This window comes from Protopterus annectens, chromosome 13.part0 (assembly GCF_019279795.1).
Source record: "Protopterus annectens isolate FY-2018-M chromosome 13.part0, PAN1.0, whole genome shotgun sequence".
NCBI classification, from domain to species: domain Eukaryota; kingdom Metazoa; phylum Chordata; order Ceratodontiformes; family Protopteridae; genus Protopterus; species Protopterus annectens.
The window spans coordinates 812,169,004-812,183,301 of NC_056747.1; the positions used below are offsets into that span (position 1 = coordinate 812,169,004).

Genomic DNA, 14,298 nt, shown 5'->3' on the forward strand with positions numbered 1-14,298 from the left:
TGGAACATTATGGTAAGTGTATAAGTTTTTTATTTATTGATTGGTTTGTTTGATAGTAATGATTTTAATAACATCTAGCCTGTTTCACAACTACAAATTAAATCTACAATTTTTGACAGTATTTCTGTCCCCACAAGAGTATTGTTCAATTTGTAGTTCATTGTATTTTTATATTTTCATACTTTATGCAGTCTTGCCTAATGTAGATAAATGTTCTTAAATATTCAAAACACGATTTCTCTAAACTGGTTTATTTCTGATTTTATTTTTATTAAAGGAGATCCTTAAAAAAAAAAAATAAAAATAAAAAAATAAAGTAGCGTTTAAAGTATTAATTGTGGTCAATAAGATGTAATCTGTAAATGTGTTTGCAAATTGCCATTTATTTTAAATTCTTCTGTGCAGTTATTCTGTCATGTAGCATTTAATTGTTCTTCTGGTATTGTAAAGAGAATAGGCAGCCTTTTATTCCCTTGGTTTTGTTATAAGTTTCTAACTTGCTGATTGTTGTGTAGTTTATCTATATTTAATAAAATTGTTAAAAGTATTAGGAGTTGTCAAGGTACATTTCCACGATGGAAGAATACATTTCTTAAACATTTTAAGCAGACCTTTTAAGAAAGTTTTTTATTGGCATGGTGGCAGAGATAAAAACTATTTCAACAGTTTCTGGAGCTTTATCTTCTAGTCTCTCTTATAAATCTGGTTGTATTTCTGAGTTTGGTAATGACTCTGTTTTCCTTGAAGTAATTTTTAATTTTTCATTGAGCTAATTTTATATTTTTCTAAAACTGCTAACTTGATTGTTCATCTGTATTATGCTGCATCTTTAAATGTAAATTCACCACTTCTGCCCTTCTGTTTTCCAATACTCGTGAATGTTTTTGACTTTTCAAGTTCACCATCACATTTCTTAATGTAATGATGTCTTTAACGGATCTCATTCCATGCACCAACTTTGTTATTAAAGGATAAGAAATTTTGAAGTTCCTTCAAAAAGTTTTTTTTTTTAATCGTTAGCCCAAAAATGCATGCAGGAATTCTGTTTGTTTTTGTACGACCTAACAGTTAGTGATAAGAGCGTTATGATAGTAATAGTAGACAGCAGATTACTCCTCTGTTTTGACCTGTAACTGTGGTTGTTTGTAACCTAAAATTGTTCATTACTCTTACGGTTTTAGAACCCAAATGCGCAGTGAAACAATCAAAACTAATCTCAATCCTTGACATCATTCAGTTTTACTAAACTGCACGTGTTTTTAAATTTTTAAAAAATTTAATTTCTCTCTCTAAAGCTTTTTATGGAGTCTGATATTCTTGGCTCCTTGTTTGTATTACTTTCGTACATGTCCAAAACACACAGTTGAAATCATCACCCTTGATGGGATTTGTCTCTTATTTATAATAGTACCTAGATAGTTTATTGAATTTAGTTTGCTTTAGAAAGTACCCATCTTTTAGGCCAATGTTGAAACTGTTAATATTTTACTGAAATAAGCTTATGGGTTGTCATTCTGGCATGTCATAATTAAATAGTAATGTATTTGTATAGTACAGGATATCAAACCAGATTGTTTTGTGTAAGTAGACTGCTGCATGTATGCATTTACTTTAAAAGCAAATTTTAGAGTATCCCTACTCTTGAATTCATAAAACCACTGGCTCAGTTGGAAGTATTTGCAATTGAAATAAATCTTGTCAGATTTCCTTTCTAAAGAAGCAGTCTATTCAGGATGCTGGTATTACCTGAGAAGTGAGAAGAGGTTGGAATTTAGTGTCCGTCAGATACTAACAAAAATAAAGGCATGTATTTTTGTACAAAGAAAATAAGGGATGTCTGAAACGGTTGTAATGCATTGAACACAATTATTATACTTGAAATCAAGAGGGGCTTACACTAAGTACGTCCCTCATGCAAGACCTGATCATAACAGTGTGTAGGGGAGCTTAGTAAAAGGGTCTTGTGCTAGAAACTAACCATGTCCACTCGCATAGAACTGTGGCAGAATGAAGTTTATAACTGTTTTTTTTTTTCTTTCTTCTTCGTTCAGCTTTTCCTGGTTAGGGGTCGCCACAGTGGCTCAGCTGTCATGATTGGCAGAGTTTGAGTGCCGAGGTGCCAGCCTGCCGCCAACCTTCCACAGGAAGGCACATGCACACACTCACACCTAGGACCAATTTGGAGTCCACCTACAGCATGTCTTTGGGATGTGGGAGGAAACCAGAGCACCCAGAAGAATCCCATGTGACCACAGGAAGAACATGCAGACTCAGCAAAGAAGGCACCCCAGCCGAGAATCTAACCGGAGAACCTCTTGATGTGAGGCGGCAACGCTAACCGCTGCACCACCGTGGCTGCCCAAGTTTATAACTGTTTTTAAAGCAGTTAATTCTGTGTAAGGAAGGAGCACTTTTTTATTTCTGTTTCTGCAGTGCCAGATTTGCTGGCTCTCAAATGCTTTGGCAGCTGGTAAAACACTTTGCTTGTATACTTTTTGTAAATTATTGTACATGCAGCTGATAAAGCTCCATGTACTACAAAGAATTATGGTCAGTGACCATATCATAAACTCTTGCATTTTCGACGTGCATGTCAAGACTTAACTCTTTAATAAATGAATCCTTATGACATAAGCAAACTCGTATAAAAGTAATCAAACCATGTTACTAAGTTCACACTTAGTGTCACATATGTTCTGTACAATATAAGCAAAGCAGCATTACTTAAATTGTTCAGTTCATTCCTTCTGTTGAACTTCATTTGTCCTCAAAAACACTTTTTGCATGTTTTGTTCCCACAATTTCCATTTTTTATATAATTTACTCCTAGCCTTTGTAAAGATCTCATTTCTTGTTCTTTTATTTCTGTTACAATATTCAGTGCTACAAGTATAGTTGGTTTAGATTTTGATTTCAATTTTCTAGTAGAGTTTTTGGCAGCAACCAGAATTAAACTTAACAAAACCTTGGTGTCTAAGCAGTTCATATCTTGTATACCAGCTGAAAAAAAGTAAATTCCTTGGTTACACTCGTAGGTTTGCCCTGTATCTCTGACAGAGTACTCTGTAAGGAATTTTCCATCTGCCAACAGTTTACACTCAGACATATGCTCCTAGGTACCTCTTTCTTTCCAATTACACTGCCAATATTTGCCTTCTATCTGAAGAAAACTACTTTGGAATCATCTTTGGGTGTAGACGCATCTAGCCCAACAGGAAAGGAAGTTTGTAACCTGCATTCCAAATGTGTTCTTGGCCTCATCCCATTCTTTTATCTTTCTCGGTTTCCTTTGCCAGTTTCCTACAGTAAATTCCAGCCCCCCCCCTTGCCTGTTCAGTGTACTGTTAATTGCTGTCATCCCTATTGACAAACTCTTCTTTCTCCATTTCACTGTTGGCTTAGTTCTTGGTATTATAAAGTAACAGAAAATATACTATATGTGACTGTTCTCCTTAAGGATCTGCATCCAAAGTCCTGCTTTTTTCCTGATTTTTGAGAATTACCCCCCTGCTTCATCATTATCCCTTTCCACTTTAAATTGTAGCTTTTTGTAGCAGCAAGTCTATGCTCTACCACCACTGAAGAAGGTGAAGGCAAAAGTGGTCCTCAAGTTGTGTTGGGGGCCATGGCTGCCACGATTATGCTAGTGCCTCTTGCAGGACTTCACATGAGGCTTTTTCAGCGCTACTTTTTGCCCAATGGTCTCTTCAGCGTCTCCCACCTTATTGCAGTAACCAACAGGTGCAAGTAGTATCTGCGCTGGTGGCTTCAGACCAGCAATTCCAACACTGGTATGCCTTTTGTTCTTCCTTCTCAGATTGCCACTGTGACCACGGATGCCTCCCACATTGTGTGTGGGGAGGTGTTATCTGGGCAGGACTGTCCAAGGCAAGTGGCAGGAATAAGAGATCATTTGCATATCAACGTCTTGGATATGAGAGCGGTGCTATTAGCGTTGCAAGCACTTCAAAGCTTTCTTCCTCCTGGGACAATTGCAATCCACTCAGACATGTCAGTGGTCTGGTATCTGAACAAACTGGGAGGAACCAGGTTGTATCCCCTTTGCAGAGAGGCTCTTCAAGTGTGACGGTGGGCAGTGTCTTCCCGACACTTTTTAGTGACAACGCACATACCGTGGAAGTCCAACTTGATTGCCGACAGGCTGAGCAGAGCTATTCTGATGCCTCACAAGTGGTCCCTGAACGAATAAGTGGCGGAATGGATTTTCCACAGATGGTGTCAGCCTTGCTGCGATATATTTGCCAGCCCCCTCGCTGCCAAATGCAGCAGCTACTTCACCCTTATTCCCCCGGAGGGGGAAGCACCCAGGGACACTAGTTCACAATTGGCCCTCCGGTCTTCTCTATGCATTCCCTCCATTTCCCCTGATAATGAAGGTTCTTCAGAAAGCGCAGTCTTTGGGAAGCAAAATGATACTTTTCATGTTGCTAATGAACCCAGTCTAATGGTGCACAGACTTTTTGTAGGGCTTTTCTCAAAGGGACTATGCTACTTTGACCTCCGATCTTTGATCCTGTTATGCCATGGGACCTTAATTTTGTGCTACAGCAGCTTACCTCGCCTCCTTTTGAGCCCACGGCAAACTGCGACATTAAATTTTTGTCTTGGAGACCAGTCTTTTTGATAGCCATCACTAGCCGGTCTCTGAACTCCAAGCTTTGTCTGTTTGATCCCCTTACTTGGTATTTCACAAGGATAGGGTTTCGCTAAGACCTAATCCTTCCTTTATGCCTAAAGTTGCTTCAGTGGTCAATCTCAACCAGTCTATTGAGCTGCTTGTGTTTTTCCCTGAATTCTCTAACAAGGCAAAATTTAAGTTTCATCAGCTAGATGTCCACAGACTATTGCGTTTCTGTTTACATAGAACAAAAGATTTTAGGAAATCTGATAAACTCTCTCGTTTTCAGACAACAGACTTGGGGACTTCACTTTCAAAAGTAACTCTGTCCAGATGGATTTCTAGCTGTATTTCCTACATCTATTCTTCAAATGGCAAGGAATTTCCCTTTAAAGGCTCACTCTACACGTTCGGTGTTTACTTCTACTGCCTTTTAGGCTAGGATGTCTATGGATGATATTTGTGCTGCAGCTACTTGGGTATCTCCTCGCACCTTTATTAGCCATTACAAATTGGATCTGGTATCAAGGGGCAGATCCTCATTTGGTTCCACAGTGCTCAGGAGTATTTTTCAGTGAGCCGCCCAAGGTCTAGGTACTAGGATCGCTGTCCCACTGGTAAGAATGTAGGTGAGATTGGACTACATAACATCAAGAAGTTATGTACTCACAGTAAAGTTTGATGTATGTAGTCCATCTCGCCTCACATTCTTACTAACCCACCCACCTACCCCCTCCTGGAGGAACTAGAGGTAGTCTCTGTTTTCAGCACTCCTTGATATGTTGAGTTGGTTCTTCCTCTCAGCGTGTTTGTATGTGAGCTCGCAGCAAACAAGATCTGGGGGATAGACACATTGCAGCATGGGATACCTCTTAGCCACGAGCCAATTGAAGACTTCGAGCTAGAGTATGGCAGAGTCGGAGCCGAGGTTTGGCTCCGAATCCATTGGTAAGAATGTGAGGCGAGATGGACTACATACATCGAACGTTATGGTGAGTACATAACTTCTTGTTTTATCTTAGTTTAATTTTATACCCCCCCCCCCAAAAAAAAAACAAAAACAAAACTGCAAATAAGACTGTTCCACAACACTGAGATGTCATTTTCTCGCTTCATCGGGTACAAAATAATGTCTGCAAATAAAGCCAATTTTCTTAAATTCAAGAATATAACTGGCAAGGTGTTTTGAGTCCTTTATTTTCTTTTTCAGTCGTTCTAAATATAATGCAAATTATTGCAGGGAAAGAAGGCACCCCTGCCTGGTTCCACTGTTCAGGCCCAACTTGTTAGGAACCCTCCTGTTTGATTTCTGCCTCCAATCTCTCCTATCTTTCTAATTAGCTTTATTGTATCAGGAAATTCAAATGGTCCCATTGCCCTATTCATAAAATCTTACTCTGAATTTCTGTGCATCAAGACCCACCAACAGCAGTAATATTCTCTTACATTCTGCTTCTATCTGGACCATCATTGTTCTGTTAGTTTTGTCAAATTTGCCTCCCCTCCACAAAACCGCACTGATCCATATTAACAGTTTTGGCAACATCTTTGCTATTCTTTCAGCTATTATAGACTATAATAACTTTATAGTCATGGTTTAATATTGAAATGGGCCTGTGTGAAGCTTGATCTGATGGGCCTTTACAGTCTTTAGCAATTACAGCCACCATACCTTTTTCCCCAGGATGTTGATGCCTGCCTTCCTTTTAAAATACTGTTAAATGCAACCTTCCAGATCTTAAGCACTTTATTCCGTCATAGCTTCCAAATGACCACTAGAATACAGTCCTATTCCGGGAGATTTTCCAGCAGATTGGTTATAAATCTCCTTTTTTCTCTCATCTCCTCCTATTTTAACTATTGTTGAGCCTCCTATGCCTCTAACCTTTAGCATATTTAAGGATCCATATATATTTCGATTTGAACATTTTCTTGATTTGTTTCCCCACCTCTCTGCTTTTTACAAATCTAATTTCTGAAGTACCTTTTAATATCTCTTTGATCGCTGGTTGTTCTTGTTGAGACTCCCTAAGTTTGGCAGCAGCCGTAAGTCATTTTGTCTAAACTTTTTGTGATCTAGAGTTATCAAAAAAAAGTTTGCTTAATAGCAGTGTTTCTAAACTCGTGCATGTTATCCAGGTACTCCCTTATTTTCTGTTTGGCACACAGCAATTTTGTACCTCTTCTATGAGATTCCCCTTATTCTGTAATCATTTTGGCAGCCCTTCTAAATTTATTTCTTAACCAGATATGTTTTATTTCTGCTGTTTTTAAACTCTATTTTCATTTTACTCCACTCAGTAGCTATAACTTCTGGAGTATTTTCTATCTTCCCTTACATCTCTTGAATGACTTCCACTACCTATTCTTTAAATTCCTCTCTCTTTTTAACATGTAGGTGGGAAGCACCGTCTCGCGTTTACTTCATTACTCTGCATTTTTACCATAAAAATTATTGGTGCATGATCTGAAATAGTTGTATGTGACAAAGTTCCCAAAATGGACATGTTCTTATGAAATATTTGTCTAGTTTAGCTCCGTTATTTTGCCTTGGGGAGTAAGATGTAAATTTTGAGTTCCTACTACTGATTTCACATCTTTCATACCAAATATTTTAATAAATTTTTTAAATCTACCCACTTTTGTTGTTTTCCTTTCTAGGCCCACCTGATACATTCTAAATTGAATTCCAGTCCCCACCTTTGAGTAGTAGTCCCCGCTGAAAGCTGATTTTCTTCCAAAACTTTAAGCTTTATGATAGCAGTTTTAGGTGCAATATAAATACATGCCAGCATAATCCTTATCCCTTGTCAGTAGCCCCTTACTACCACAAATCTGCCATGGTCTCCCTCACCCCCCTTTTTTCGCATTGGCACTCCTCTAGTCATTAATGCAAGTACTCCTATCTTCTTTTGTCTGTGATGGCCTAAAATATCCATCCTGAAGTATTTCCTTTATCAGTCACTTGCTCAGTTTTCTCCAAATGTCTCCTGTAGCATTACTGTCTTCATTCTGCATTTCTCGTTATTCTTTCCTTTTTGCTTCTACTTGTGAAACAGTTCACATTCCAGGATAATGTGGAAAGTTTCAGTATTCTGATTAGTAGCATTCTCGCCTATCGTGCATGGTAGCTCTTTTAAATGTCCATTTCCAGCTTTTGTGGTACATGCTTCCACTAATATTTGGCAGGTCAATCCCTTTTTACAATTTTTTTTTTCTTGACATCAAAACCTATGTCACATTTTACAAGATGTTTTTTGCGGGTTTTTATTAAAATGCACACCCCAGAACATCCCCGTAACCTGTTAACTTAATACACACAACTATGCAGTTTAACTCTTTTAATAGGAATACGTCCCAGATAGGCAGCTGCTAACACTGACCTTAATTATCCTGAAATTGAGCTTATCTATGCTAAGACATGTGTCCATCTTTTTCCCTCCCAGATGTGAAAACTTCCACACTTGAAAACATTGACTTTTTTAAACCTTGGTGAAACCAGTGTTCTGGCATTTTATTGCCCCATTATCAGCTTTTCTCCATGGAAATGTAAAAGAGGAAATATATAGTCCTCTGCAGCTGCGTGAAAGGCCAGCTGAAACATTTATTGCTAAAGGAAAAAGTTTCATTTTATTCAGTTTTCTCATAGCACATTAGATTAAGCCAAGGGTCTAAATCCAGACATTTACTTATGCAATCAATTCTACATATTTTATGGTCTGTGTATTTTAGCACACCATCCCCATCTTAACAGCCTAAGAATACAGCCTATTAACTTTTGTCTAACCTTTACTGTTTTTTTTTTCCCCACTTCATTGTTTACACTTTTTTAAATACTGAGAAAAAAAGAGCAGGAAAAAAGGCATCTGTTTACTTTAATAATGCTATCACAACCAAACTAAAGTACTTCACAATATAAAACGCTTCATAGGTGTAATGTTGAAAGAAATTGTACTTGGTTACCTTTTTTCCTTCCAAACAATGACATGCAATGAGGCAAATGCTTTTCAGTTCCCCACAAGTTTAACATAGTTGGCAAAAGTCCACATTTTCAACTTTTTCTTGTATGGATGTATTTCATAAATGAGTGATGCTTTGCGGTCTTGCATTTATTCAGTAATTTCCATGTTGGTTTTCCTCCTATTCATCTCCATCTCAACTCTATATTATGGTTTAATTCCAAGGTGCTCCTGATTCTTATACTCTACTCCTATGATTTTCTGTTTTCTTAAACATTTTTATTTGGAGCAGTGAAAAGGTACTGGCAAATTCTTTGAGTGCTTTATTATGAGAAGCAGTCTCCTTCTGCTTGATTCACTTTTTGTAGGACAAACAAATGTACATTTGCCTATGTCACAAGTGATAATTCAATAAAGGTGTTTAAGAAATGTATTTCCTTCTTGGACTGTTCTGCACCAAAATGATCTTCCAGGGAAAAATAACAGCTGTTTTCATTTCTCACTTGCCTCTCAGCATTCAGTGGTTAGTGGAGTAAATGTTTCTCTTCTGCCCGGTGTATGGTGAATGTTTTCCACAAACGCTCTGCTGTTTCCAACTTTTAATACTTTGCCCCATTTTTGTCAGGATCATTTGTTTGTTTTTTACTGGTAGATTTACAGCTTTAATAATTTCACAGGTCTTGGCTGCTTTGTCATGTCCAAATTTAGAGTGTACACACACTGTGCACCCATTAAGTTAGTTCCTCCTGTGGACTACCCAGTCCAGTTGCTTATTTGTGCCTTCATAAAATTTAGTAGTCTGTTCCTTGTTTCTCTGGTACAGCAGAAAATCTCAAGATTTTCCCCATGTGCTGTGTTTTATAATTCACCATTTTTTGATTGATCTCTTGTTGAACAGTTTCGTACTCAGCCAGCCTTTTCATTTCTACCTCAGTTTTGCAGTTTTACCAGCTCATCTTAATATTTGTTTTAAAGTCTCTTCCATTTACTTCTGGTCTTTTCTCATAAGAGTTTAAAATAAAAACAAAACACTGAAGGAGTATATCAATTGGCTCTGAGCACATCTAACTTTTATTTTTCATTTAGATTACTGGAAGCAGTGTCTTGCACTGAAGCTGGAATTTGAAGCTTTTCTTTGCTGAACAGCTGCAGAATTCTTCCTAGTCTGCATTTTTCACCTTTTCCAGTTGATTTTTTTTCAGGCTTTTTTATTTGCTGGCATTCAGATGGTGTTTTTCTAGCCAGTAACTGAATTTGCTAAAAGTGGTAGAGATCCTGGCCATTGCTTTTTTTTACACTGGGAGAATCTTGTTTACCTCCTGAATATTTCAGGTGTGTTCTGAGGTCTGCACTTCATGTCTTTAAATCCTTTATTGGAAACTTGATTCCTCCTCCCGAGAGAATTTCTGCCTCTAAAGTTATTACAGTAGCTGTTTTATATGTTAGATAGGTTAGCAACTTAGATTACTCTTCAGACTGCTTATATAGGATAGTTGATAGTTCATAGTTTGTAGCTTGCAATTGGTAATTTTATGATTGTTCCTTACGCAGTTCCTATACCCTTATTTTACTAGGTAGATGTAGCTTCCCTAGCTCGCGTGTGTGTTTTTAGTTTCAGGGTTTAATATGAAATTTGTTGACAGACTTCAATCCTATTTGAAGGACTTGCAAGTCTTTAAGAAATGCTCCGAGTGTGGGCATAACCTCTCTCCTGAAAGCTCCCACTCTTTATGTTTACTAGTTTGGGTGCTTCCCAGTTGGATACGGACTTCCAGTCATGTCTCCTTTAGTTTTTGGGCATTACAAACTAGGTGTGAGCAACCTATTGTTAAATAACTTCTCACCACAGACAGGGATGCCTTTGTTCCGATCTTCCTCTTCAGCTTCTCCAATTAAGAATCCAGATGGATCTAAATATTGAGAAAAGTCCCGAGGGAAAAAGAGGAGTATATAACTCAAAGAAACCAGTCTAGTCTGCTCCTTTTTTTGTTCTAGGTAAACCATTCTCTGGACACAACAGTGCAGGTCAAGCCCGATCCAGAATACACTGTCGTAGGTCAGAGCTGACAACTTCATGGGTCTGTTCTGTGTCCCCATAACTGTGGATGTTCTTCGTGTTTCACTGTTGCAGTAATCACATTTGGGTTATCTGCTTGCAGTAGCCCTCAGTCGGCCGGATTATCGAAGTCTTGGGTCCTGCGTCGGTTGCTGTCTCATCTTCCATGACGTTGGGTAGTCAGGGGTATAAAACATGTAGCTGACGCCATTACATCAGTCTTTCTTGCCGTGCGGTGCCTGAAGCAGTTCGCAAGTGCCAGTTGGCCAACTCCTGAAATTTTCATTTTCGAGTTTCAGAACCGAAGTCTTCAACTAAAGCTAAGTACCCCATTGGGGAACCTTTTTCTTGCCCTAAACCGATGTCAGTAAAAGTTAACAATTGCATTTCTTGTGGAAAGCAAATGCCTTCTAAAGATTTTCATTCGTACTGCATTCCTTGCTTAGGCCAAGACCACGACGTACCTCGCTGTTGGTTTTGTACCGTATTCAATCCTCGATCTATTGGTCTGTTTACGCTTCTAAATATTTTGGTACTTTGTTCAATTACCCAGATATGGCTTCGGTAAGCCACCCGACTACCGACTTTCTGAAAAAACACAAAGATAAAGACAGGCCGCCTAGGTCCAAAACTGTCGTTAATGCTTCTAAGCTAGTCGCCAGTTTGCCGGTACTCCAGTGAGGCTCTTTCGCAGCCCCTGATATCTGCTATTTCAGATTTGCAGGCCTCTATGGAGACCTGTTTGAAGTCCAGTATGCCTCAAGATGCTTCAACTGTGGAACCTGCAGATGTCTCTACCTTGGATGGGTCCGGAGCTGCTGTTCAGGCACCGGCTTCTGAGGGTGTATTCAAGCCTACTGACTTGCATATTAAACAGATGCCATATTCAAGGCCTAAAACTCGATCCATGCCTAGAAAACAGATGCCCAGACCGCATGGTCGGGCCTCTATGCCGAGACAAAATAAAAATAATGGCTGAAGACCTTTTTATTACTTTAATCAGGGGAAACCACCCTTCCCCCTCTGAGACCTAGGACTGAATTTGGTTATGATTCTTCTGATGACCAGGATTTACCCTCCTCTACCTATGAGGATTCTGATGCAGAGGACTCTCTTCCCTCTGCTTCCCCTCCAGAGGATTTATCTCTTGGTGAAATCTTGCATACTCTTGAGGAGCATTTTTGCTGGGAAAGCGAGGAGAGGCTTAGGGATTTCCTTATCACCCCTGTTCATAGGTTCATAGGTTTATACTAGGCTATCTGCCCTAAGGCATTTATAAGCCTAGCCCAACTTTTTGTGGCTTACGCCACCCCTTATATGAAAAAATACTGTGCCCATTAGTTTGTTGTGCCTCTGTCCAGCAGTGACACAGATGATTCCCGGGGTAAACCTACGATCTCCCATCCACAGGTCTAGATTTCTCTTGAACAGTGTCAGCGAGGTGCTCTGCCTCACATGGACCGGGATTTTATTCCACAGCATAGGGAGTCTGAGTGATAAATCTAACCCTCCAGCACGTCCTATTTATATCCGTGCTAAGGTTTAAGTCGCTTGCTCTAGTGGTTTTGGTGGATTTGGATTTTTTGAGGTGGAGCATGTCCATTAATTCCGGGTTGGACATGGCCTTGTATGTCAGGCACATGTCACCTCTGAGCAGACGGTATGCGACTGAATAGAGCTGGAGTTTCTTCAATCTGGCAGCATATGACAGATTTTGGAGTCCCTTTATCCTTTTGGTGAGGAACTTTTGGGGTCTCTCCAATTGCTGCAGATGTCGGGTGAGATACATCCCGAATGGGGCATTGTACTCTTATCATTGGTCTGATAAGTGAAGAGTACAGGGGAACAATAACCTCACTAGATCTGGATGTGAATCCCTTCATGATCAGGTGGGCAATGTAGAAGGTCTTTCTAACAACTTTAGCAATGTGAGTGTCAAAAGAAAGGCCACTGTCAACCTGGGTCCCCAGGTCCCTGATAACCTCTTCTGTGCTTAGTGGATTCCCACCTATATGGTAGCTTGGGGTTGCCTTGTTTTTCCCGAAGGGTATGACTATACATTTTTTGGCGTTTAACTTCAGGCCATGGCTCTGGCACCAGCTATCTGTTTCAGTGAGTCCCTTCTGAAGGATATCCGTGTCTGATGCACTTTCCACTATGGCGCCCAGTTTGCAGTCGTCTGCAAACTTTGTCAGCCAAAGTCCTCCTATGTTGGCCTGTACTTCTGAGAAGTAGATGCCAAACAATAGGGGGCCAAGGACCGAGCCCTGTGGGACACCACTTGTGACCGGCTTGGAGTCTGACACAGCGCCAGCAATTCTAACCCTGTGGGTTCTGTCCTTAAGCCAGTTTGCAACCCATCTTGTGACATATGGGTTTACATTTAAGCTGGTAAGTTTTTCTACAATACCCGAGTGGGGTATTGTCGAAAGCCTTTGCAAGGTCAAGGTAGGCTGTATGGACTGCCTTTCCCTCATCAGTGGCCTTGGTGACTGTTTTGAAGAAGTCGACCAAGTTCAAAAGGCATGATCTTCCCTTGACAAAGCCAAACCGGGTTGGGTCCAATGTCTGCAAGTCCCCTATATCTTTGTTTATGAGCTCCATTATGATCCTCTCCATAGCTTTGCAGACTAGACTTGTTAAGCTTATGGGGCGGTAATTACCAGGGTCCGTAGAGGTGCCGCCTTTGTGGAGTGGGACAACAGTTGCCGTACGCCACTCCTTGGGCACGTATCCTGTGGTAAGGCTGAGATTAAACAGCTGCCTTATGTGCGGGTTTAATTCCTCATTTAGCTCGTGTAGCACACAGCCGGGGACACCATCCGGTCCCATTGATGCTGTGTTTTAGCTTTAGAGAGAGCAGCTTTCACCTGCGCATTTGAGATGTCCGGAGGCTACACTCTGCTGGGATAGTTATCTCTCCTTTAGGGAGAGGGGTGAAGTTTGCACTGAACCTGTCTGCCAGTATGTTGGCAATGTCTGTGGGTTCAGCGATTTTTGTATCATTTTGGACTAATTCTGAGCATATCTGGGAGTTTCCACCCAGGTTCCTAACATAGCTGAAAAAGGCCTTATGATTGTCCTTTGAATCCATGGCAACAAAATTGGCCTTAGTTGATTTTATGAGTGCTCGTATTTTTTTACTAATAATGATCAGGGGTGACTTCCCTTTTATGGATTTTGTTCTATCATGTAATAGCTTTCTCCTCTTATTGTAAAGTTTGTTAATGGCTGGGGTCCACCAGACTGGACGTTTGCCCTTTGTGGAAAGAGTCTTGGTTTTATTTGGGATTGCCTGATCCATGCAGTCCTGGAGGTGTTCATAGAAGGCATTTGTAAGGGCTTCCGCAGCTTGGGTTGTGGTTTCCACTGGCTCAGGGGCCTTGAAGGATACCACACCAGTCTTGAGTAGTGTGAAGTTTGCTTTAGAGAAGTTCTTCACTATGGTCTTTTTGTTTGGGGTGGGGGCGGATGTGGATTTCCAGTGAGATTAGTTTATGATCAGATCTCACCAATGAGGGATATACTTCGGTGTGGAGCATTTTGTTCCCATGGTTGTGACAACGGGATCTAGTATATTTTCTCCTCTCGTGGGAACAGGGACTAGCTGTTCCATGGCATTTGAATTTATGAACTCCAGGAAT

The 14,298-nt window shown here is 40.1% G+C and overlaps 1 protein-coding gene across 1 annotated transcript in view; it reads left to right on the forward strand.

The window, feature by feature from the left end:
- MED13 (mediator complex subunit 13) overlaps positions 1–14,298 on the forward strand; it is a 3,555,174-nt gene that overhangs the window by 42,977 nt on the left and 3,497,899 nt on the right. The window lies entirely within an intron of this gene.